This window comes from Anolis carolinensis, chromosome 6 (genome assembly GCF_035594765.1).
Source record: "Anolis carolinensis isolate JA03-04 chromosome 6, rAnoCar3.1.pri, whole genome shotgun sequence".
NCBI classification, from domain to species: domain Eukaryota; kingdom Metazoa; phylum Chordata; class Lepidosauria; order Squamata; family Dactyloidae; genus Anolis; species Anolis carolinensis.
The window spans coordinates 32,517,037-32,540,439 of record NC_085846.1 but is presented as its reverse complement, the minus strand read 5'-3'; the positions used below and the strand labels follow the sequence as shown (position 1 = coordinate 32,540,439).

At 40.8% G+C, this 23,403-nt stretch overlaps 1 protein-coding gene and 1 long non-coding RNA gene across 3 annotated transcripts in view; one reads left to right on the top strand and one right to left on the bottom strand.

Moving 5' to 3' along the window:
• Nucleotides 1-23,403, top strand: part of rara (retinoic acid receptor alpha) — a 282,413-nt gene that overhangs the window by 98,636 nt on the left and 160,374 nt on the right. The window lies entirely within an intron of this gene.
• The window catches only part of LOC134292562 (uncharacterized), a 36,953-nt gene continuing 16,511 nt past the window's right edge, over nt 2,962-23,403 (bottom strand). The window contains exons 2-3 of the long non-coding RNA XR_009999802.1: nt 9,380-9,472; nt 2,962-3,525 (exon numbers count right to left, since the gene is read on the bottom strand). This is a non-coding gene — a long non-coding RNA (uncharacterized LOC134292562). The remainder of the gene's footprint in view (nt 3,526-9,379; nt 9,473-23,403) is intronic.

Here is a 23,403-nt window from a genome sequence, read left to right as displayed (position 1 = left end):
ATAATATAATACAAAAAGGATCTGAGTTCTTTGATGGTCTATCAGTTTTGGGCAGGGGGATGGTTTGTGGGTTTGCACACACAGAGAGAACATGGATGGAGTAGCATTGATCTCCCTTCATCTTCCCATTTCTTGGGTTCCAGCCCTTGGTGTTGGAATATATATTTTTTTCTCTGGGCCTGCTTGTGAAGTAAATGAGAACTGAGTGAATAAAGTGACCACATTAACAAGATGTAGGCAGCTTGGCCATCCCTAGAGGGGGAAGGAGTAATTACCTGTCCATTCCTCTGTTGTTGCTTCTCCCCCCCCCCCCAAGTATTCTCCACCCCCCAATTTTCCTGCACGTGCTCTCCCCCCTCCTCATTGTGCACCCAGTTGGGTAGCAAACTGTAATCACATTTACGGTGACAAATGTGGTTATTAAAGAAAATGGGTTAATCCGCCTTCCACGGCTGGAGGTGGCTTAGTGGGGATGGAACAGGGGGGAGACTTCCTCCCTATATCAAAGAGGGGCTTGCGGAGTGGACAAGGAGGGAGAACCGGGAGTAAGTGGACAGCTTCATTAACCCCCTTGCCACGGCAGGACAAACAATGGAGGGGAGGAGGAGGAGGAGGCATCTGTTGGAGCTTTAGAAACCCGCTCTTGACATACGAAGGTCAAATCTACTTGACATGGCCTGGCCCCTTTGCCCTTCTGTGTGATTGCATGCATGGGTGGAATAAATCCTAGTTCTCTGCCATATATGTTCTCCGAGGAGGAGATGGGGAGCCTCACCTCAATGGGAGCTCTCTAGCCAAGTTTGGGGTGGCGGCAATGTAGACAGAGGTCGATGAGGTCACTCCTTTGGATTTCGCGTTATACAGTAGAATCTCACTTAGCCAATATAAACGGGCCGGCAGAACATTGGATAAGCGAATATGTTGGATAATAAGGAGAGATTAAGGAAAGCCTATTAAACATCAAATTAGGTTATGATTTTACAAATTAAGCACCAAAACATCATGTTTGACAACAAATTTGACAGAAAACGTAGTTCAATATGCAGTAATGCTATGCAGTAATTACTGTATTTACAAATTTAGTACCAAAACATCATGTTTAACAACAAATTTGACAGAAAAAGTAGTTCAATGCGCAGTAATGCTACATAGTAATTACTGTATTTACGAATTTAGTACCAAAACATCGTGTTTAACAACAAATTTGACAGAAAAAGTAGTTCAATATGCAGTAATGCTACGTAGTAATTACTGTATTTACAAATTTAGTACCAAAACATCATGTTTAACAACAAATTTGACAGAAAAAGTAGTTCAGTATGCAGTAATGCTACGTAGTAATTACTGTATTTACAAATTTAGTACCAAAACATCATGTTTAACAACAAATTTGACAGAAAAAGTAGTTCAATGCGCAGTAATGCTACGTAGTAATTACTGTATTTACAAATTTAGTACCAAAACATCATGTTTAACAACAAATTTGACAGAAAAAGTAGTTCAATATGCAGTAATGCTACGTAGTAATTACTGTATTTACAAATTTAGTACCAAAACATCATGTTTAACAACAAATTTGACAGAAAAAGTAGTTCAATGCGCAGTAATGCTACGTAGTAATTACTGTATTTACAAATTTAGTACCAAAACATCATGTTTAACAACAAATTTGACAGAAAAAGTAGTTCAATGCGCAGTAATGCTACGTAGTAATTATTATATTTACGAATTTAGTACCAAAATATCACAATGTATTGAAAACACTGACTACAAAAACATTGACTACTAAAAGGCAGACTGCGTTGGATAATCCAGAATGTTAGGTAAGCGAATGTTGGATAAGTGAGACTCTACTGTATCTAGTGGCTTAGATTTCTGAGAATTGCACTCCAAAGAATAACTTCAGTTTCTGAGTATGTAAGTAGAGCCATGTTATCTGTTGGAGTTTGGTTTCAGGACGCACCCCCCCTCCCCAGGATACCAACATCTGTGGATTCTCAAGTCTCATTTATACAATAATTGTGGTGCATTGGGTTAAACCGCAGAGCTGCTGAAGTTGCTGACCAAAAGTTTGATGGTTTGAATCCGGGGAGCAGGGTGAGCTCTCACTGTTAGCCCCAGCTTCTGCCAATTTAAGCAGTTCAAAAACATGTAAATCAATAGGTACCGTTCCGGCGGGAAGGTAACGGCGCGCTATGCAATCATGCCGGCTACATGACCTTGGAGGTGTCTACGGATAACGCTGGCTTTTCGGTTTAGAAATTCACCAAACCCCAGATTTGGACATGACTAGACTTAAATGTCTGGGAAAAACCTTTACCTTTATCTTTACCATTTAAAAATGGGAAAATCAAGGTTTGCTTGGAATATATTTCAAACTATGGATGGTTGAATCTGTGGATGCAGAATCCGTGTATATGGAAGGTTGACTGTACTGATTCTGACTCTCTATTCTCCCCGCCATATTAATAATGCCAGCCAGCTAGCTATCTGTTGCCATTGGTTCAGCTTTGGTAGTAGCATACATATCTCAGGCCAATGTGCTTTGAGAAAAGGAAGGATCATGACTCTGCCTCCAAGCATAAGAAACTCTTTCCTCATCTGAGACTAGACCTCTTCTATTGTAGATTTTATGGGTGGAGGTGAGGCACTCTGTTCCTTATTCAGTTAAATGTAGCATGTTTCATTCAGTTGGATTTTTTTGTCCTTCCCCCTTTCCCACTGCAGTTGTGCAGCACTCATCTGAGATTAAGATATAGCAAGTTTCCATCTTTTACTATTGTGGAAGATTGGCCTCAGAATGTGGCCATTGCCCCTTTACTTATGTCTGAACAATGAGTAGCATTAGAAATTAAAGCAGAATTTCCCATCTTCAAGGGTAGTGCCATAGTTTTGTGTTCTTTCTTCTCCTGCCCTATGGCTAAGAAGCACACAATAAATTATGCAAAATATGCAAAGATATACAACATTAGCTTGCATAATTTATTCCAGTTGCTAAATTCAGCTTTTCTTGGCTCTGCTGCCTGTGTTTCATCTGGATGCTATCTGGGTCAATTGCTTCTCCTGCTCCGCCATTGAAATGTGCTTCATTCAGGCTTGCAACTCGCCACTTACTCGGACCCCCTGCTGTTTGTCAGCTTCATTCTCAGGACACCAGCCATAGAAAGTTTGAAATCCTGGATTGTTGTTGATCTTGAAAGACACCAATGTTTAAAACAGGCCCATGTGCTCAGGTGTGCTGGTAAACATTTTGGGAGCTGGCATTTGGTGTAGGATTATTTGCAAGGCTGAATTATTTGTTTTTTAATGGCCCATCCTGTTTGTCCTTCAGACCATTTGGGTGGTGCTTCTCCTCCTATTTCCATGAAGAACTAAGGCTGAAAGGATGCATAGTAGATACCTGCCAGGCGACCATCTCAGGTGGTAATGGGATGTCATAGACTGGCCTTGGATGTTGAAGAGGATCTTACCCTACAGTTGCTGTTTGAAGAAAGGTTCAGTTACCAGTCTGATCAGCTTCTATACCTAGAAAGGAAGAGAGCACAATTTTGTCCTCTGCTTCAGGCAACAAAATATCTTGGGTTGGTCCTAGTTGACAGACAGGCCCCCCAAGCTAGCCGTGTGTGGTCCTGGCACACTTAGTGCAAAGCTTGGTAGGTATGAAAAAGAAAAAAAGGCTTTGTATATTCAGCAACAGAGAAATTCCTGCATTTTAATGACATAGGGGAAAAATCTACATGCTTATATTAAGTAGTATCTATGGGAAGTCTTAGTATATAAAGGACCAACGTTTCAAAACAGTTACGGACGTACTGTCACCAAATACTGTACTGTTCAGACACCTGAATTCTTACAGAGCTGCCCAGGAAAATCTAGCATCACCTCCTTACCTTTTACGGTAGACTCTCAATTAACCAACACCCCTATGGGGATTGGTAGATTATGAATAAATGTAGTTTACGATTGCTTGAGAGTTACTGTTGAAAGTAGGCCTAACTAATACAATATCCCGTGCTATATCATGCCATAAACTCTGTATTGACTTGATATTCATTTTGAAATAAAATAAGTAAAAACAACTTAACTTAATGTAACACAAGTTTACTATGGTATATCGTAAAAACAGCTTTGTGAATACAATATACAATGTGTGTGTGTGTGTGATATATATATATGGAGCCCCGATGGTGTAGCGGGTTAAACTGCTAAGCTGCTGAACTTGCTGACTGAAATGCTGGCGGCTTATATCTGGGGAGCTGGGTGAGCTCCCGCTGTTAGCCCCAGCTTCTTCCAACCTAGCAGTTCGCCAACATGCAAATGTGAGTAGATCAATAGGTACCACTCCGGGAGGAAGGTAACAGAGCTCCATGCAGTCATGCCGGCCACATGACCTTGGAGGTGTCTATGGCCAACACCGGCTCTTTGGCTTAGAAATGGAGAGGAGTACCAACCTCCAGAGTCAGACATGGCTAGATTTAATGTCATGGGGAAAACCTTTACCTATATATATGTATGTGTATGTGTGTGTAGCTGCTTGAATTCCGGTAAGCTAATAATCTATGGTATTTCTTATACTGATTACGTGCGTATATCTCACCTTCTGTGACGGCAATACATTTCTGAGTTACCTGTCCTTGAGAAGCTTGGAATGTATAAAAGCATTTTGTGACCCTGTCTGAACAAAAGATATAAACTGGTTTAACTTGCATGACATGGCACGGTGGAAGCTGTGCAGCATCATGTGAATTGCAGTTTTTGAGGGGAAAAATGAGAGAATTGCATGTTTCTGGGTGTTTTGACAGATCTGTGGGTAAGCATCATTCCGGGATTAAAGTCCCCGGAGTTCCCTAAGTCAGGAGAGTGGTGCCACGTCAGTGTTCCTTTGAGCTTGTAGTGTAGACGTGCACCCAGTTTCTAATACTAGATGCCGATTTTTATGGCACGTTGAGGACTGTGAGTGTATAAGAGTAGGAGAAAGTAACTGGAACAATCCTCCCCCTTTGCCGTGGCTCTGTTTTTTTTCTTTCTTCCCGACTCCAAATATCCGTTGCCCTTTTTTTATTTTGCAAAGGCGTGGGAGGGAGGGTGGGTAGGGCCCTGCCACCTGTCGCTGGGGCAGGATGGCGCGTCTGGGCCTCCTTTGGGGTAACCGGAGTGGCACATTCTTGGCGGTAATTTTAGCTGCTCAAGCTGAGCTGCTTCAACAGGTGGAATTTCATTTTGCTGTTGAAAGGCCTGTTGTTGGGTGGAGGGAGAACCGGGTGCCTGTGTGTGTAGGCATGCTGGAAGTTGGGGCGGGAGAAAGAGGCAGATATCCAGCATATTCTGGGTATTAAAGCCTAGTGTGTGTTGCAGAGGAAGTGCATCATTTTAAAAAAAAATGGTTGTATATTTTACAACAAATTAAAAACAAAAGGAACAAACACAGGCACCCAAACAAGAAGGAAATAGAAGAATCTAATACAGACATAACCTCACAATATTCTCACCACCTTACCCTTCATCTCTACCAATAACCAAACTCTATTTCCACTTCTCTTTAAAAATAAAAATTGTATAAATACAAAATAATAACAAAAATCATTAAAAACGCAACTGATTTTTCTTCTCCTCAAGCAAAGGCAACTAAAAAAATACACATACTTCTTGTTCTAATTAATTGCATTTTGGCTTCTGCAAAATATAAACCAATATATTGTTGAAGGCTTTCACGGCAGAATCACTGGGTATATGTGAGGTATATGCCTCTCAACTCTGAGGATGCCTGTCATTGATGTGGGCAAAACATCAGGAGAGAATGCTTCTGGAACATGGCCATACAGCCCAGAAAACTCACAGCTACCCATAAACTAATATATTGAGAATACATAACCACCAGTAATATTCTTATCAACAATTTATCAATTTTCACTAAATTTCAAATTATTTTAAATTCACCATTTCTAACATGATTGCATCAAAATGAAAAATGTGAAAATTGCAACATCTTAATTTTGTGAAGTTTCTCCAAATCCTACCTGAATTTTCTTCCTATTATTGTTTTATATCAGCTAAGAGCCCCCGGTGGCACAGTGGGTTAAACCCTTGTGCTGGCAGGACTGCTGACCGAAAGGTTGATGGTTTGAATCCGGGGAGCAGGGAGAGCTCCTGTCTGTCAGCTCCGGCTTCCCATGCGGGGATATGAGAGAATGATCCCACAGGATGGTAAAATATCTGGACGTCCCCTGGGCAACATCCTTGCAGATGACCAATTCTCTCACACCAGAAGCGACTTGCAGTTTCTCAAGTTGTTCCTGACACACACACACAAAATCAACTTGTTAGATTTCTAGTTTTCCCTGGTTTGTTGATTAATTTTGGATTTTACTTACTTATGCACCATTTTGAGTGCAGTATGTTTCTGGCTACTTTTCTTCAATGCTGCTCATTTTATTTGTTCACATTTCATGGTTTCTATGTCGTTCTTTTTGTGCTTCACTTCTCCAGAAATCCCTGTAAGGCTTGCAAATGTGTGAACGCTCAAAGCGAGGAGTGCATTTTCTCCCAACACGTTTCAGGAGGTGTAAAAATGCTATTTTTGTCCAAACAGTTGAGTCCTACAAATGTTTATTTCCTTCCTTAACCATAAGTATTACCCTTCTCCAGAGTTTGTTAGAAATTTAATGTTTTGGTGTGATTGGTAAAGAGTTCCTATGTTATGTGCACATCTGCATTTTTAATGCCATGCAATTCCATGCAAACATTAAGAAGGGTGGTCATATCTAAAGGAGATTAGAGTGGGCTATGTATGTAATTTATTGTAACGCATCCAGAGAACTTACCCTATTGGGTCGCATATAAAACACCAGTAAATAAATAAATATTCTTACTAGGCTGGTGTTTTCGTCTTTTTTTTTAATGAACGAGATTATGTGGATTTAATTGGCAGCAAATTTGCAGTGGTGTTCATTTTAAATATAAACATTTTGCTGGCAGGAAAGCTGACTTGAAAAAGACATTCCTCCTTCCCTAATAGAAGGGCATTCTGCCTTCTGTAGTAAACATCTAGTAAACATCTAAAAATAAATGGTGCCTTTTCCTGTCCAATTATTGTTTTATTCCTATGCAGATTTATGTAGATCTAAGCGTTTAATCACTTAACTTAGGCCCTTGTCTTTGTGCTCATTTACTTTCGAGTGAGTTCTTTTGAACTCTGTGGGACTTCTGGGAAACCATGCATAAGATTGAGCTGTAAGATTTCTTTACTTTGGTGGCAGCCTTAACTTTTACTATTTTTATCAAGCATTTTTTTGTAATATTGCAACAGATTGGCAAACAATCATTCTTAATTGCAATGAAAGCAGATTTATTTTTCCTGCCCTTTTCCTCCTTTTTCTTTTGCAAAATTTCACATCTGTTCACAATATGAGTTTAAGTTGGATCCAGATTTGGTAAGAGTAGACACACTGATCAGTGTTGGTAAGGCTTATAGTACTTTTTGTACATTTATAGTATTGTTTTTAAAAAAAAGACAAACAGAGTTTGCTGTCTCTATGGCTAAGTTTGAATCCAACAAATCTATGGATGAATATGTACAAGGATATATACATATGGATACTCCACCTCAGACATCAAAAGAACTGCAAGGCTAAGAACAAGCCAGAAGAGTAGAGACAAAGATCCACCCAGAAGAAAAGTGTTCTTACCATACATCAAGGGAACCACTTACTGCATAGGGAAGCTGATGAAGAAACACAACGTACAAACTATCTACAGACCCACTACGAAAATCCAACAAATACTACGTTCATCAAAGGACAGGAGGGATCCACTCACCTCTGCAGGAATCTACCATATACCATGCAGCTGTGGACAAGTCTATATAGGGATCACCAAACGCAGCATTGCCCAGACATCAATCAACGAACACGAAAGGCACTGAAGACTACTTCAACCAGAGAAGTCAGTCATAGCACAGCACCTGATGAACCAACCTGGAGACAGCATATTATTTGAGAACACTCTAACAACCACGATGTTAGACTACACAGAGAAGCCCTTGAAATCCACAAGCATGTGGACAATTTCAACGGAAAGAGGAAACCATGAAAATGAACAAAATCTGGCTACCAGTATTTTTAAAAAACTCTAAAATCAGGACAGTAAATAAAGAAGGAAACATCTCCCAACAAAGGATTCCCACAGGCAGGAAGCAGCCTGGTTTTGAAACTGCAAGGCTATTCAGTGCTAATCAAGGTGGCCAATTGCAACATTCACACTTGCTTCAGACAAGAGTTCTTTCTCCCACCATGGACATTCCACAGATATATAAATTGTACTTGCCTAGTTTCCAACAGACCTCACAACCTCTGAGGATGGCTGCTAGAGATATGGATGAAACATCAGGAGAGAATGCTTCTGAAACATGGCCATGTAGCCCGGAAACCTCACAGCACCTCAGATATACACACATATGCACAAGCACACATTTTGATTGGATACTGTGAAACCTTTTGCCACATGATGGGAGTTGCACCTCAACAACAACTAGAGGTTGAGAACCACTGAACAAGAGGATTACATTTTCCTCATCTCTGAAGTCTTTGCCCTCTAGATACAATTCCATATGGCATTCTGCGTGTCTCCATGAGTAGGTAACTTGTGCATTCAAGAAAAACAAAAATTATCCACAAACAAACCATCATTTTTATTTGGTGCAGGTTACTATGTGATGGCTGCAGATAATTATGCCAGACAAGGAGTGTGAATTGCCCAGTAGATTTGGGGTCATTCCAAATGTTGCATCCACCCTTCCAGCACAATATTGGGATTTTATCATGCTCTTCCCTCTTACTTTGTGTGCAAGGCTGTATCTGCACTGTAGGTTTAATGCAGTTTAACATGACTTTCACTGCCATGGCCCAATGCTATGGAGTCATAGAGCTGTAGTTTTAGAAGGTCTTTAATCTTCTCTGCATCACCAAACTACAGCCTGTTAAAAGTAGTATCCAACTGCATTAATTCTACCGTGTGGATGCATACGGAGCGAAGTTCAATACCCCTTGGCAATGGTTTAAGTATTAGACTAGGACTCTGAAGACGGGCTTCAATACTCTTTTCGTCTCTCTCAGCCTTAAACTTGCCAAGAAGACCTTATGATAGGTTCACCTTAGGTTCGCCATAAATCAGAAGGCATACAACACCAACAACACCCAGCTTCAGTCTTGTGGGCATCAATGGGGTGGAGAAGAGAAAAGATCAGCAAGATTTCCCCTCTGGGTGCGGTGTATGCGTGTGTTCTCATATCACATTGCTGGTGTTAACTTGGTGCTTTACAGAGAAACATGAACTTGCCCCCAGGAACTTTTGATCTAGACAGGAGTTAACAGGGTAGACTTACCTCCTTTCCTATCAGATTCTTGTCCTTCATACAGCATTTCTTCCAGAGGCTTTCTGGGTGGGACAGCTTCTTTTCTTTTCCACCTATAAGAGTCTTAATTATAGATTGGAGCAGTGTTGGTGATGATATACACGAAACATCTAACATCTTCACAAATATTGGTTTTCTTACTTAAGGCTGTTCCAGGGTTGCGGTTCTAGGGCATTAGGCTGGGTTAGACTGCTCATTGACCATGTCATATCTTAGTATGATTGTATGTAAAAGAAGAGGGAGATGTTGCAATTAAAAGTACTTCTGCTGCTCAAGATGAACTGAGATGACCTTTTTTCGAGTGGAGGAAAAAGACCGGTTCAGGTTTTTTTTTGAACTCTCTTAATGCTGTGAGATGCGAGGTTGGAATCATAAGCTAGTAAAGTTCCTTATCTAATATTCGATGCAAAGCTTGAAAAAGTTGTTGGTGTTTTGATATGACTACACCTAGGGTGCTTCCAGACAGCACCAAATTGCGGGTTTTAGTCAGGGGCAAAAAACCCCCCAAAAAACGGGATCTGAGAAGAGGTCCACATACAGACATGTTGATCCTGGCTTTTTGCCTCCGTTGCCCACACTTGCTGCTTTGTCCTAGGATTTTGCAACCCCTTAATGTGGCCGGCGTGGGATGTCCGCTGGAAATTTCAGCGTTTAGAAAAAACGTAAGATGTGAATATGTGAATCATTGTGTAAGTTCCGTCCCTGGGTTATAGAGTAAGTAAGTAAGCAACTTTATTTTTCTACCCCACCACCATCTCCCAGCAGGGACTCGGGGTGGCTACACGGGACACTGGCCCTAAGATACAGAACAAGATCAGTTAAAACATATTGCAATAAAAACACAGTAAAAATAGCATTTATACAAAACAGTTACTTTAAACAAAACAATACATTAAACCATAAAACTCAGTTAACATATAAATCAGTTAAAAATAAAGTAGGATAAAATGAACCACCAGGTTGGTGAAGGCATGGAGGGGCCACTTAAACTAAGGTGCAATAATACAGTTCTAAAGTGCTTTGGGGCCAAAGGACAAAGTGTAAACGTTTCTAGACCGACCGGCCAATTTGTTATGGGAAGAGGGACCTGTGCGAAAGAAGGTGTATTAATCTGACTTTTGGTCATGGGGACTCAGTTATTCAAATGAGCAGCGAAAAAGCCAAGTTTTTAGCTGCTTTTTAAAAGAAACAAGGGAGGGCGCTTGCCTGATCTCCACCGGGAGGTCAGGTTTGGCTGTGTACTTGTGTTTGGAAACTGGGTTATACATGTATTCCTGGGTTATACATGTATGTTCCTCATTGCTTCTATAATAAAAACATGGGTAAAATTGATTACATGGCAAAACCTTTGTTTGTGTGTCACAAACTTCATTAAACATGTGGAGGACAAAGTTTATCTTGCCAGGATAAAGGTTTTGCCTTCTAGTCAACTGTTGCCATGTTTTTAGGAGACAACCCAGGGGTCCCCAAACTTTTAAAACAGGGGGCCAGTTCACGATCCTTCGGACTGTTGGCGGGCCGGACTATAGTTGGCCACTGAGACCCTTTGGGCCATTGAGTCCAATCCCCTTCTGCCTTTGTGCACTGAAAGCACAAGCAAAGCATCCCTGACAGATGGCCACCCAGCCTCAATGTTAATAATAATAATAACAATAACAATAACAATAATAATAAATGTGCCGTGCCAAAAGATCTCAGCTGGCATTTGGAAACAATAGACATTGACAAAATTACGATCTGCCAACTGCAGAAGGCCACTCTACTGGGATCTGCACATATCATCCGAAAATATATCACACAGTCCTAGACACTTGGGAAGTGTTCGACTTGTGATTTTGTGAAACGAAATCCAGCAGATCTATCTTGTTTGCTGTGTCATACTTATAATAAAAAAGAGGGTTGGAAGAGACCCTTAGTCCAACCCCCTTCTGCCTCTGCGCACCAAAAGCACAAGCAAAACATCCCTGACAGATGGCCACCCAGCCTCAATGTTAATAATAATAATAATAATAATAACTGAAACAACTGTTTCAATCAGACCAAAGACGATTCTATCAGAGCCTGAACCAAAAAACAGACACAGTAACCATAAAGCCAGAGAAAACTGCAACAACGAAGGTCTGGAAAGAGCTTTGGGAAAACAATAAGAACTACAACAAAAACGCTGGGTGGATAAAGGAGTTTGAAGGAAAATTCTCACAGAACAAAATGGAACAGATGGAAATAACAACTGAAATGATCAGCAAACGAGTGCAAAAAGTCAAGAACTGGACATCGCCTGGTAGTGATCAACTTCATGGATTTTGGCTCAAACATCTGATTAGTTTACATGGAAAAATGGCCCAACAATTCAATGAGATGCTGCAGAAAGGAAGTATCAGTGAATGGCTAACAACTGGAAGAACATACCTGATACAAAAGGATCCAGCAAAAGGAGCAGCACCAGGAAACTACAGGCCAATAACGTGTCTGCCCACTATGTTTAAACTACTGACTGGCATCATAGCTGACAGAATTCAAGACTATCTTGAAGAAAAAAACATCTTGCCAGATGAACAGAAAGGCAACAAACGGAAAAGCAGGGGCACAAAAGACCAGTTATTGATTGACAAAATGATTCTGGAGAACTGTAAGAGCCGAAAAGCTAATCTTCACATGACGTGGATTGACTACAAAAAGGCCTTTGACTCACTCCCACACAGCTGGATCATCAAGTGCCTGGACGCCATCGGGATTAGTAAAAACGTTGGCACCTTCATTGAAAACATGATGGAACACTGGAAAACTGAACTGTTTGTTGGAAATGAAAGTTATGGACTTGTCAACATCAGGAGAGGAATTTTCCAGGGAGACTCATTGTCCCCTCTGCTTTTCATTATTGCCATGATCCCTCTGTCAACAATCTTACAAAAAACAAATCTCGGCTACCAAACGTCTAAGAATTCTCACAAAATTTCACATTTGATGTACATGGATGACCTGAAGCTATATGGGAAAACGGAAACTGAAATACAATCTCTGACCAACACTGTCCGAATTTTTAGCACTGATATCAACATGGAGTTTGGTTTGGACAAATGTTCGACAGTGGCATGGAAGAAGGGAAAAATAATTGAAAGTGAGGGCATCAATATGCCCAATGGCCAAACAATAAGGTGTCACCAGCCAGAGGCCTATAAATATCTGGGCATATTACAGCTGGACAACATCAAGCATGAACATGTGAAGACTGTGGTCAGTAAAGAATACACACAAAGGGTCAGAAAAATTCTCAAAAGCAAGCTCAATGGAGGCAACACCATCAAGGCCATAAACACCTGGGCCATACCTGTCATAAGATATACTGCTGGCATTATAAATTGGACACAGGCGGAACTGGACAATTTGGACAGAAAAACAAGAAAACTCATGACCATTCATCATTCACTGCACCCTCGCAGTGATGTTGACCGGCTGTATCTGCCTAGAAGATCAGGGGGCAGAGGACTCTTGCAAGTAAAACAAGCAGTCAAAGAAGAAGAACATGCCCTGGCAGAATATGTAAAACAAAGTGAAGAACCTGCTTTGATTGAAGTCAAAAATCAGAAACTCCTCAAAGCACAGCAGACAAAAAACCAGTACAAGAAAACCGCACTACAAACTAGAGCTGACAGCTGGCACAACAAAACACTGCATGGAAAGTTCCTTGACAAAATTGAAGGAAAAGCTGATAAAGAGAAGACCTGGCTCTGGCTCACGAATGGGACCCTGAAGAAGGAGACAGAAGGCCTGATCCTTGCAGCCCAGGAGCAAGCCATCAGAACAAATGCAATCAAGGCCAAGATCGAAAAATCAGCTGATGACCCAAAGTGCAGACTGTGCAAGGAAACCGATGAAACCATTGATCATATCCTCAGCTGCTGTAAGAAAATTGCACAGACAGACTACAAACAGAGGCACAACTATGTGGCCCAAATGATTCATTGGAACCTATGCCTCAAGTATCACCTCCCTGCAGTTAAGAACTGGTGGGATCACAAACCTGCAAAGGTTGTGGAAAATGAACATGCAAAGATACTGTGGGACTTCCGAATCCAGACTGCCAAAGTTCCGGAAGACAACACACCAGACATCACAGTTGTGGAAAAGAACAAGGTTTGGATCATTGATGTTGCCATCCCAGGTGACAGTCGCATTGAAGAAAAACAACAGGAAAAACTCAGCCGCTATCAGGACCTCAAGATTGAACTTCAAAGACTCTGGCAGAAACCAGTGCAGGTGGTCCCGGTGGTGATGGGCACACTGGGTGCCGTGCCAAAAGATCTCAGCCGGCATTTGGAAACAATAGACATTGACAAAATTACGATCTGCCAACTGCAAAAGGCCACCTTACTGGGATCTGCACGCATCATCCGAAAATACATCACACAGTCCTAGACACTTGGGAAGTGTTCGACTTGTGATTTTGTGAAACGAAATCCAGCATATCTATCTTGTTTGCTGTGTCATACAACGTCGTTGTGTCAATAATAATAATAATAATAATAATAATAATAATAATAATAATAATAATAATAATAATAATAAGGGTTGCAAGAGAAGAAGAGACCCCTTGGATCATTTAGCCCAACCCCCTTCTGCCCTTGTGCCGTGCGGGCCGGATAAATGGCTTCAATGGGCCACATCCGGCCTCCAGGCCTTAGTTTGGGGACCCCTGATACAACCAATCAAGAACCAACATATATAACCCAAGAACAAATCAAGATAACAAATCTCCTATTTTCTGAGTGTAGGGACATACAGAGATTCAAATAGCCACATTTTCTGGCCAGAACCGCGATATTCCCACACCTGAAAATTCACATTTTTTGCCTTTGTAGTGATTGCTCTTGCACTTTCAGAGGATGTCGTTTGGCCATCCTCCGTTGGGAGCTCCTGGGATAAAGGTACTGATTGGACGGGCCCCTAGAATTCCCCAGCCAATATGGCTACTGATCCATGCTGTCTGGAGGATTCTGGTAGTTATAGTTCCAAAAGGTAACTTTTCAAAACTCTGCTGCCTTCCAGAAAAATAATTATCAGTACAAAATGTGAAGCCCATACTAATATATGGATGCCTCCTATTATCCATGTATGTCATAGTGATAAACAGGCTTGAGATTTGCCAAGGAAAATGGAAAAATGCTATCACACAAGGTGGATGGGGACTAAGAAATTTTTTTTTCCATATAATTCAGACTGTTTCCCACCCTACTCTGCCCATTTCATATGAGTAGCCTGGTGTATTTTCTCACCATTGTTCCCAGAAAGGATTAGATTTTGACTGCGAATTCATGTTCTACTACATGTTTGGGACTTCGGGTGTATGAAGTTCCAGCTGGCATAGCCAATGGCATGGAGTTGTAGTTCAAAATCTCAGTAGAACCAAAGGTTTCTCACCTGTTGATTGGACTGTATCTACCTGTCTGTCTCTTTACATGCACTTCTTGCCCCATCCCGCTATGATTTCATGACTGGAAAAATAGTTAATGAATTACATTCTTGGTGTGTCTACTGACAATAACTAGAGTGAGGTAGGCGTATGCCTTTCTACTCTGCTCTAGAGGCTGGATGAACCCAGTCTCCTTATTCACTCTTGTGGATCTTTGTTATCTCGCCATGTGAGTGCCGGTTTGTGCTGCCCTCTGGAAACACCCTAATCTTAGGCTCGCTTTCTCATCTCCCGCTACTGTGTGCCAACTATGAGAGCTGTGTGCAAAGACCTCACTGGGTGCTGGCAGGGTGGCGATGGTGGAATCTGGTGTGATTCATGCCCTATTCTCTCCCCCCCCCCCCCCCACACTCACACACAAACGGGAGCATGACTATGACTCAGAGGTTGCACTTCAAAATGCCACCGGAGCCATGGGACACTTGCAATAGCATGAACTTGTTGTTTGCTTGTTTTGTTCAGCGCTTGTAAACGTTACTTTTTGGAATACAACTCCAAAAGAGTTTTTTTTAAAAAGCTTTGCAAAGTTCTGTTTCTGATTCATCGATTCTTCACTATTTGAGTATTTGTATTCACTGGTCACATGCTTGGCAAACTTGTTTAAGACCTAATAGAACCACAGTCCTGTTTCTGGAAGCGACGAGTGCGTACATGTGTGTCTTTTGTTTCTGGGGTCCTTGGATCATTTTCATCGACATCCCCCACCTTCCCTGATACTGGTGTCTGTCGCGTGTAAGCCCAGCACCAAGGGCTAGGAGGAAAACCACAAGCTGTGACCACACATCAGATTGTCATCACATTTCCTGCTTTGTCCCCAGTTCACACTCATTGGGGAAGTGAAGGAGGAGAGAAAGGATGGCACTGTCATAGCAACAACTTCATAACACTTCTTGCCTTGGTATGCCTGCTTGACTAGTCATTATTTCATTCCAACAAACATTCACTTGCCCAATGGCTTTTTTGTTCTCTGAGAGCTTGTGCCCTCAGGCTTGAAGAAAATAGTACTGGAACCCATTCTTTTCCTAGAGGAGCTAGCTTCTGAGAGAGTACATAATACAGCTGTTGTATACAGACTTCGAAAGGTATGTTATCTTGATCCTAATAATACTCCAGGTTTCAGGGGTGAGGGCTTAGGAGTTGTTTTATTCTTCGTTCCCTAGATTATATGAAACACAGTGTAAAAACTTGTATTTTAAAAATATTTTAACCATATAGTATGAGATCATTGAAGTATATTAGTGGTTAAAAAGGTGCTGCTAACAGATTTCTGTTGCCAGATTTTTCGTGACCCCCAAAATTGAACTAAGGGGGCCCTATTTTGAGCTAAAGGAACGTTGTGGGTTGTTTGGAGCACTGCTTCTTAAATGGTGGTTCCCAAATGGGGTCCCCTTAGCTCAATATTGGGGGTCACGAAAAATTTGGCAACATAAAAAGGTTTCTGAATGCAGAAATCTATTAGCACAGTGGTTCTCAACCTGGGGTTCCCAGATGTTTTTGGCTTTCAACTCCCAGAAATCCCAGCTGGTAAACTGGCTGCAATTTCTGTAGTTGTAGGACAACTACATCTGGGGACCCCAGGTTGAGAACCACTGTGTTAGCAGCACCTTGCAGTGTTTACAGTGGACTTTTACAGAAATTCCTTCAGCTGTACTTCATAAAAAGAAAAATCAACCTATTTATCAAGTCTTGCAAATGCTGATTTATTGTCTGTAAATGTTTGATTTTTATACCTATTTTATATATATACCTGTGGTCTTGTAAAAAATTCTCAGGTAGAAATGCATCATTAAGAATTTTTTCATGGAAAGGGGTCACGATTGGAAAGGTGTTAGCCCTGGTTTATAAGAAAGGCTGCACCTCATGCATGTTAGGTTCTGTGACTTGGAAGTTTTACATTTGCATTTGAGATTAAGGACCTGACTGAGTCAATTTAGTAATGAGAAAGACAAATTCTACGTAGATCTGATGTGTTTCATATCGTAAGTTTCAGAGGATTTGTAACTGTATTGACAAAAATTCTGAGGCTTATTGCTTAAGCCTCTCTTGTAGATGGCAGTCTGTTTTGTCCTTGTTTTTTGTCTTTTGTATGCTTTTTCGGCCATGGCTCCAATAGTGAAGGTGCTCCAAAAATACTGGAGTCAAAAGAGGCATAGTGAATCATTCTTTTACCAACTAGCCAAGAAAGATCTGATATTTTAAAGTCTGGAAATTACTATATACATTTGGATACAGTTGGGCTTCGCTCAGTGGTTGCTATTAAACAGTGAAGATATAATATAGAACCAGTGAAGATTTATTTACTAATTTATCATGTCAGAAGCGAACCGAGGGTACAAGTTGTAATGTATTTGAAAACACAAATGAAGTTTTAAAAACTTGGCATTATACTAAATGTACTTTGACCAATAGCTAGCCACTTGGAGTGCCTCTGGTTTTGCTATAAGAAGGTCCTTGTGGCTGGGCTCAGACTGCATTGTAGTAGGTGGTCTGTGGTTTACATTTCTCCACCCCCGCATGTCCTGTACTCCACTTTGTAGCCCCACTTCCTAAGGTTGGCCCTGCATCTCGTGGTGCCAGAGCACAGTCTGTTCAGCGCCTTCCAAGTTGCCCTAGTCTTCTGTGTGTCCAGGGGGGAGTCTCTCATCTAGCGTCAGCCACTGATTGAGGTTCCGGGTTTTGGCCTGCCACTTTTGGACTTTTGCTTGCTGAGGTGTTCCTGCGAATATCTTTGTAGATCTTAGAAAACTTTATTGATTTAAGGCATTGGCGTGCTGGCAGATATTCAAACAGGGGATGGGCTGGAGATGTCACTGCCTTGGTCCTTTCATTGCTAGCTACTGCTTCCCAGCATCTGATTAGATGCTAATTAGATGAAGATTAGTTGCTAGAAACAATTCTGGATCCAGGCAGGTCTTCCAGTTACAGAAACAGGGTGACTTTCTGCAGAAGCAGTTTATATTTGTTCTGTTTAATTTTTCAGTATTTTGGTACAATGTAGATTTGAGTAGTTTGTATTACCCTGTGTCTTGCCTTGTGTGCTCTTAGCTAGCATGGTACTTCTGATGGTAGAACAAATGTTGTCTCATTGCCAATGACGAAGGAAGCTTCAGCTGACTACATGGTCAATCTAGCACGAGTCCCATCTGGTTCTTTGCCGCTGGCAACAGAAATTCTTCTATTGGTTTTGGAATGGCTTTTGAGCAATGCGTAAAAGACATTATTTTTTTTCTCTGAATTATATTTTTGCTGTGTGTTCTTAGCCTAGTTATCATCCAAACTGACAAACATCTAACTCCCATATTTGGATATTACCAGACAGGTGTCTGTTGAATCATGAACAGTGGATGTAAGCATCTTGGAATGAATCTCTCTTTGGTTTGCGAGAAGAAGTGAAACTGGGCAACACTAGGAATCGAAATCAACAATGGGGAAGTTGTGGGTGGGCACGCTCTGGTTGCAGGGCTGACGGGAAGCCCTCGGTTGGCATTGTGCCTGGGGTGTGCCAGGTTGGGTAAGGATAGCAGTAGGTTTGCATCTCACCCATTTTCCAGGCCTGTAGGCCTAATGTGTAGCTTCAAAACACACTGTGTAATATAATTATCATTATTTAACAATGCCATGAACTTTGACGACATACTTTTGCCCTGATTGGGAGCCCAGGAGCAGTGGGTGGGATTTCATCATGAATTTCTGTTCTGAACTTCCAAGCTTCCCTGGTGTTCTTTGTAAGACATGTGGATGGACTTGATACAGCTCAATGAAGGAAGGAAATCTCAAGCAGCAGTAATGAAGCATCTGTGCAAAATATCACGTGGTCCAGCTTTTGCCATATTTACAGCTGATGCTGTCAGTGTTCAGACGAGAGAGATTTAAAAACATTTTGTTCACTGCTTAGCCTTTTAAGGTCCTTTCAGATGTGTATCACACAAATACACCCACACAGAAGTGAGTCTTAATTTGAGATACCATCTCTGTTCCTGGACAGAGATGAGCACCATTAGCTCCCTTCTCACTGCTATCACGTGGACTCCATTGCCCTTATTAAAAGACATGTTTGATGCAGTGAGTTTTTCTGTTCTACCACCATTGCGCTTGTTTCTAGTCTTTTTCCATTGCCATTAGATAATAAACATGAGCCCACAGGTTTGCCAAGATCTTGAGCCAGCTAGACCTGATTTATTCAAAACTGGGGGAACTTAATTTTTTCACTAGTGACTATGGATTGGAGATTAAGGAAGTTGTAGTCTAAAAAGCAACCTTCCAAGTTCTGGATTTGCTGGATGCTCATATTCAAGGCATAAAGAGGCTATTGATGGGTGTGTATGTGTACCAAGACTTCATTGATGCCTCCTCCCTCTCTCTACCTATGTTAACAGACCAGAAACCATCATGATTCTTCTCAGTCTACCCTTGTACTCCAGTCCTCCTATTTAATGTCCATATTGCGAATATAGAATCTCTGTTCTCTTGCTAATATTTATGGATATACTGGAGAGGATTTGTCCCATTTCACCCAGCTCTATCCTTTAAAAGATGGTTGTGGAATGTATGACTTACCATTTTACCACATTCTTTCTCGCCATTAGCTGGACTAGCTGATGGAAATGGAGTTCAACCCACCCTGGAGGTCCTGGATCCCTTCCTCCTTCTAACCCAATTCCTCTGCCTTGTTTATAGGTTATATGGTACAAGGTTAGAAGGAGGAAGGGATCTAGTTGTGTTGGACTGGGATGTATGTTCTTCAATCTACAAAAGGAAAAATGTCCAAGGGTTCTTGTTTGTTGTCCTTAGTGAACTGAGTAGTCCCCGTTATCATCTCCATCCCATCCCCTGGTTATTTAATCTAGTCATTCGTTTTGAATCAACAAGCAGGTATCTTTCTGGAGTAGTTTTCCTGGGACAGTTACTGGGACAATAAAAATTGATATACTTATGGAAGAACTTCACATTGTCTGCTGTTATACTGTAGAAGCAACATGCACAAATTTAATGTGTGCATTTAATGATTTAAAATGTGTACTTTTAAGTCTACATGTGGTATAAATTTAGTCTTGTGTGCGGTAATGTGTGTAAAATATATTGCCATTGTTATGATATTGCTTTGATTATGTGCAGTGGCAAGGGTGTGTTAAATCACACTTCCAAATTGCATGTTTTTCCATCTCCATGGACAAGAGTCCTTAGCAGTGCTTTGTGGAAGATGACAGGGGACCACTTCAAATGGCAGTGCCCCTTTGTTATACAACTTTTAAAAAATGATTTAAACCATACATAACAATACAAACATCTTGGCTCAAAAAATAAGAATAAGAAGGAGGAAGCCACAGCCATTTTGTGTGTACTCTGTTCCTCTTGTTATGTCTCCCCATAGTACCTAGGGAGGGGAACCAGTGATTTCATTTTCCCCTTTCTTTCCCCCTACCCCCCATACCTTTTGTTCTTTCATTTTCTTCCTTCCTCTTTGGGTTTATACAAATCCCACTAGTGAATTATTTCATCCTTCATGCTTGGCTGCAGCTTTGCTCCCATTTCTACTTTCTCATCCATTACCATTTCCCAGAATGGGCTCAGAAATTGGACAAAGAAGCAACAGCCAATCAGACTGTGTGTTTTAATTTGGGTTCCCCCCCCCCCCCCCCGTTCTAAATTATGCCTTAGTCCTTTTTCTGCAAAAGTGCCAAATTCCCACGTGCTGTGAGTTGTCTGTAGATTGTCAAAGGGGTAGATGCTCATTGTATAGCCAAAGGAGATGTTAAACCCTAAATAGAGGTAGGAATCATACAATACTTCAAATGTTGTAGACTGTAACTCCCAGCATTCCTCACCATTGGCTGTATTGGTTGGGACTAACTGCTTAGTATCTAGAATACTGCACGATTCCTATGCCAACCCTAGATTTCTTCTAGGCTACTTACTTCGTTGAAATGTTGGGTTTTGATCCTGTTACGTTGTTGTGTAACTTCCAAGTTATTTCTGATTTATGGCAACCCTAAGATGATCCTATATTAGGACTTTTTCGGGGGGAAATTTGTTCAGTGGTGGTTTGCTGTTGTCTTCATTTGAAGCTGCGAGAGTATGACTTGTTCAAGATCATGTAGTGCAGTTATTTTCAACTTGGGATCTCCAGATGTTTTTGGCCTTCAACTTCCAGAAATCCTAACAGCTGGTAAACTGGCTGGGATATGTTGTAGACCAAAAACATCTGGGGACCCCAGGTTGAGAACCACTGATCTAGTGGGTTTCCATGAATGAGTTTGGGATTTGAACTCCGGTCTCCAAAGTCATAGTTCAGTGCTCAAACTACTACACAATGCTACTTTTTTTCTGACCATGGTAATTCTCCCGGAATTTGACATGAACATTTTGATTGCTCCTTTAGGTGGTCAAAAATTGGGAATAGATGACGTTTCGAGTAGCTCTACTTTTCTTGGGCTTTAGTACAGTAGAGTCTCACTTATCCAACATAAACAGGCCGGCAGAATGTTGGATAAGCTAATATGTTGGATAATAAGGAGAGATTAAGAAAAAGCCTATTAAACATCAAAATAGGTTATGATTTTACAAATTAAGCAGCAAAACATCATGTTATACAACAAATTTGACAGAAAAAGTAGTTCATTACACATTAATGCTATGTAGTAATTACAGTAGAATCTCACTAATCCAAGCCTCGCTTATCCAAGCCTCTGGATTATCCAAGCCATTTTGGTAGTCAATGTTTTCAATATATCGTGATATTTTGGTGCTAAATTCGTAAATACAGTAATTACAACATAACATTACTGCGTATTGAACTACTTTTTTGTCAAATTTGTTGCATAACATGATGTTTTGGTGCTTAATTTGTAAAATCATAACCTAATTTGATGTTTAATAGGCTTTCCTTAATCACTCCTTATTGTCCAAGATATTCGCTTATCCAAGCTTCTGCCGGCCCGTTTAGCTTGGATAAGTGAGACTCTACTGTACTGTATTTACGAATTTAGCACCAAAATATCACAATGCATTGAAAATATTGACTACAAAAATGCGTTGGATAATCCAGAATGTTTGATAAGTGAGACTACTGTATTTGAAAATAACAGAAATGAATGTAGCTGATATATCCTCTAAAGGACCACACAATATTCTTATCTGCAGAGACTATTATCAATTGAGATGTGAGTCACCTGTCAATTTTCAGTGACTGCATGAATTTCAATGGATTTTCTTAGGCAAAGAATACTCAAGAGGTGGTTTTGTATACAGTAGAAATTTGGCCTTTGTGCTGAATTAAATGCATAGGCTTTCTGGCTTGAAGATCCTTCAGTTTTTTGTTGTGGGTGTCCATGAGTCATAGCGGGGATCTAAGAAAACCCTTGGGCCTCTTGCTTGAAACCCTTTTTCTTAAGCCTTAGTGCGACGTAGGTCAGTTTTCCTGCTGCAGAGAAAGTGTCCAAAAAGCTAGTTGTATAGAATGAGTCATCTTGAAAATGCATATACAGCAAATGAAAGTAAGGGGACTGTCTGGTTCCATGACAACCTCTCTTGTTTAAATGTAGCCTAAGTTGCTAGTTCGTATGAATGTAGTGAAAATTGAAAGCGTGTGGGTAGCATTTTAATAAAATGCATAAAAATGGAAGGAAACGATTCTTCAAAGACAATGCAAACAACGCCCACACTTCTTTTCCTTGCCCACCCCCTCGTATCAATATGAGAGTTGTTATATATGAGCAGCTATTCTCAGCTCAGTCACAAAAGGTTTCTTATATGTTTGCCTGGGGCTGTTTCTGACCACAGGTGAGCAATTATTTACATACCTGCACTAAACATTTGACAAGCCAGTATAGAGCAATCATTGGGTGAGGCTAACATTTAGATATCTCCCTAACCACAGAAACCAAGTTGATGGTTTTGGGCAGATCGCACACTCTCAGCCTCACAGAACACTGAATAAAACTTGCTCAGAAAACCTAGGATACATTCTCCTTAGTCTTGTGTATGCTAATGTGTGTAAAATATATTGCCATTGTTAACATAAGTGGAAAACTACTTGATGATAGCCCACAGCCACCATCACAACAACAAACTGTAGAGCGGTGGTTCTCAACTTGTGGGTCCCCAGATGTTTTGGCTTTCAACTCCCAGATACTCTTAACAGCTGGTAAACTGACTGGGATTTCTGGAAGTTGTACACCAAAACACCCAAGGGACTCACAGGTTGAGAACCATTGCTATAGAGTGTTGGTATTTTATGTTACACAAGACGTAACAGTCTAGGTTTCATTTCTTCCTTACGTTGCTTAGGTAATAATTCTCTCTATGTCAATAATAATAATAATAATAATAATTATTATTATTATTATTATTATTATTATTTATTTGTATTCCATCCTATCTCCCCGAGGGGACTCAGGGCTGACTCCAGCATACACAAGGCAAACATTCAATGCCTAGAAACAACTATAATACAGATAAAGGTAAAGGATTCCTCTTCTGACTCTGAGGGCTAGTGCTCATCTCCATTTCTAAGCCGAAGAGCCTG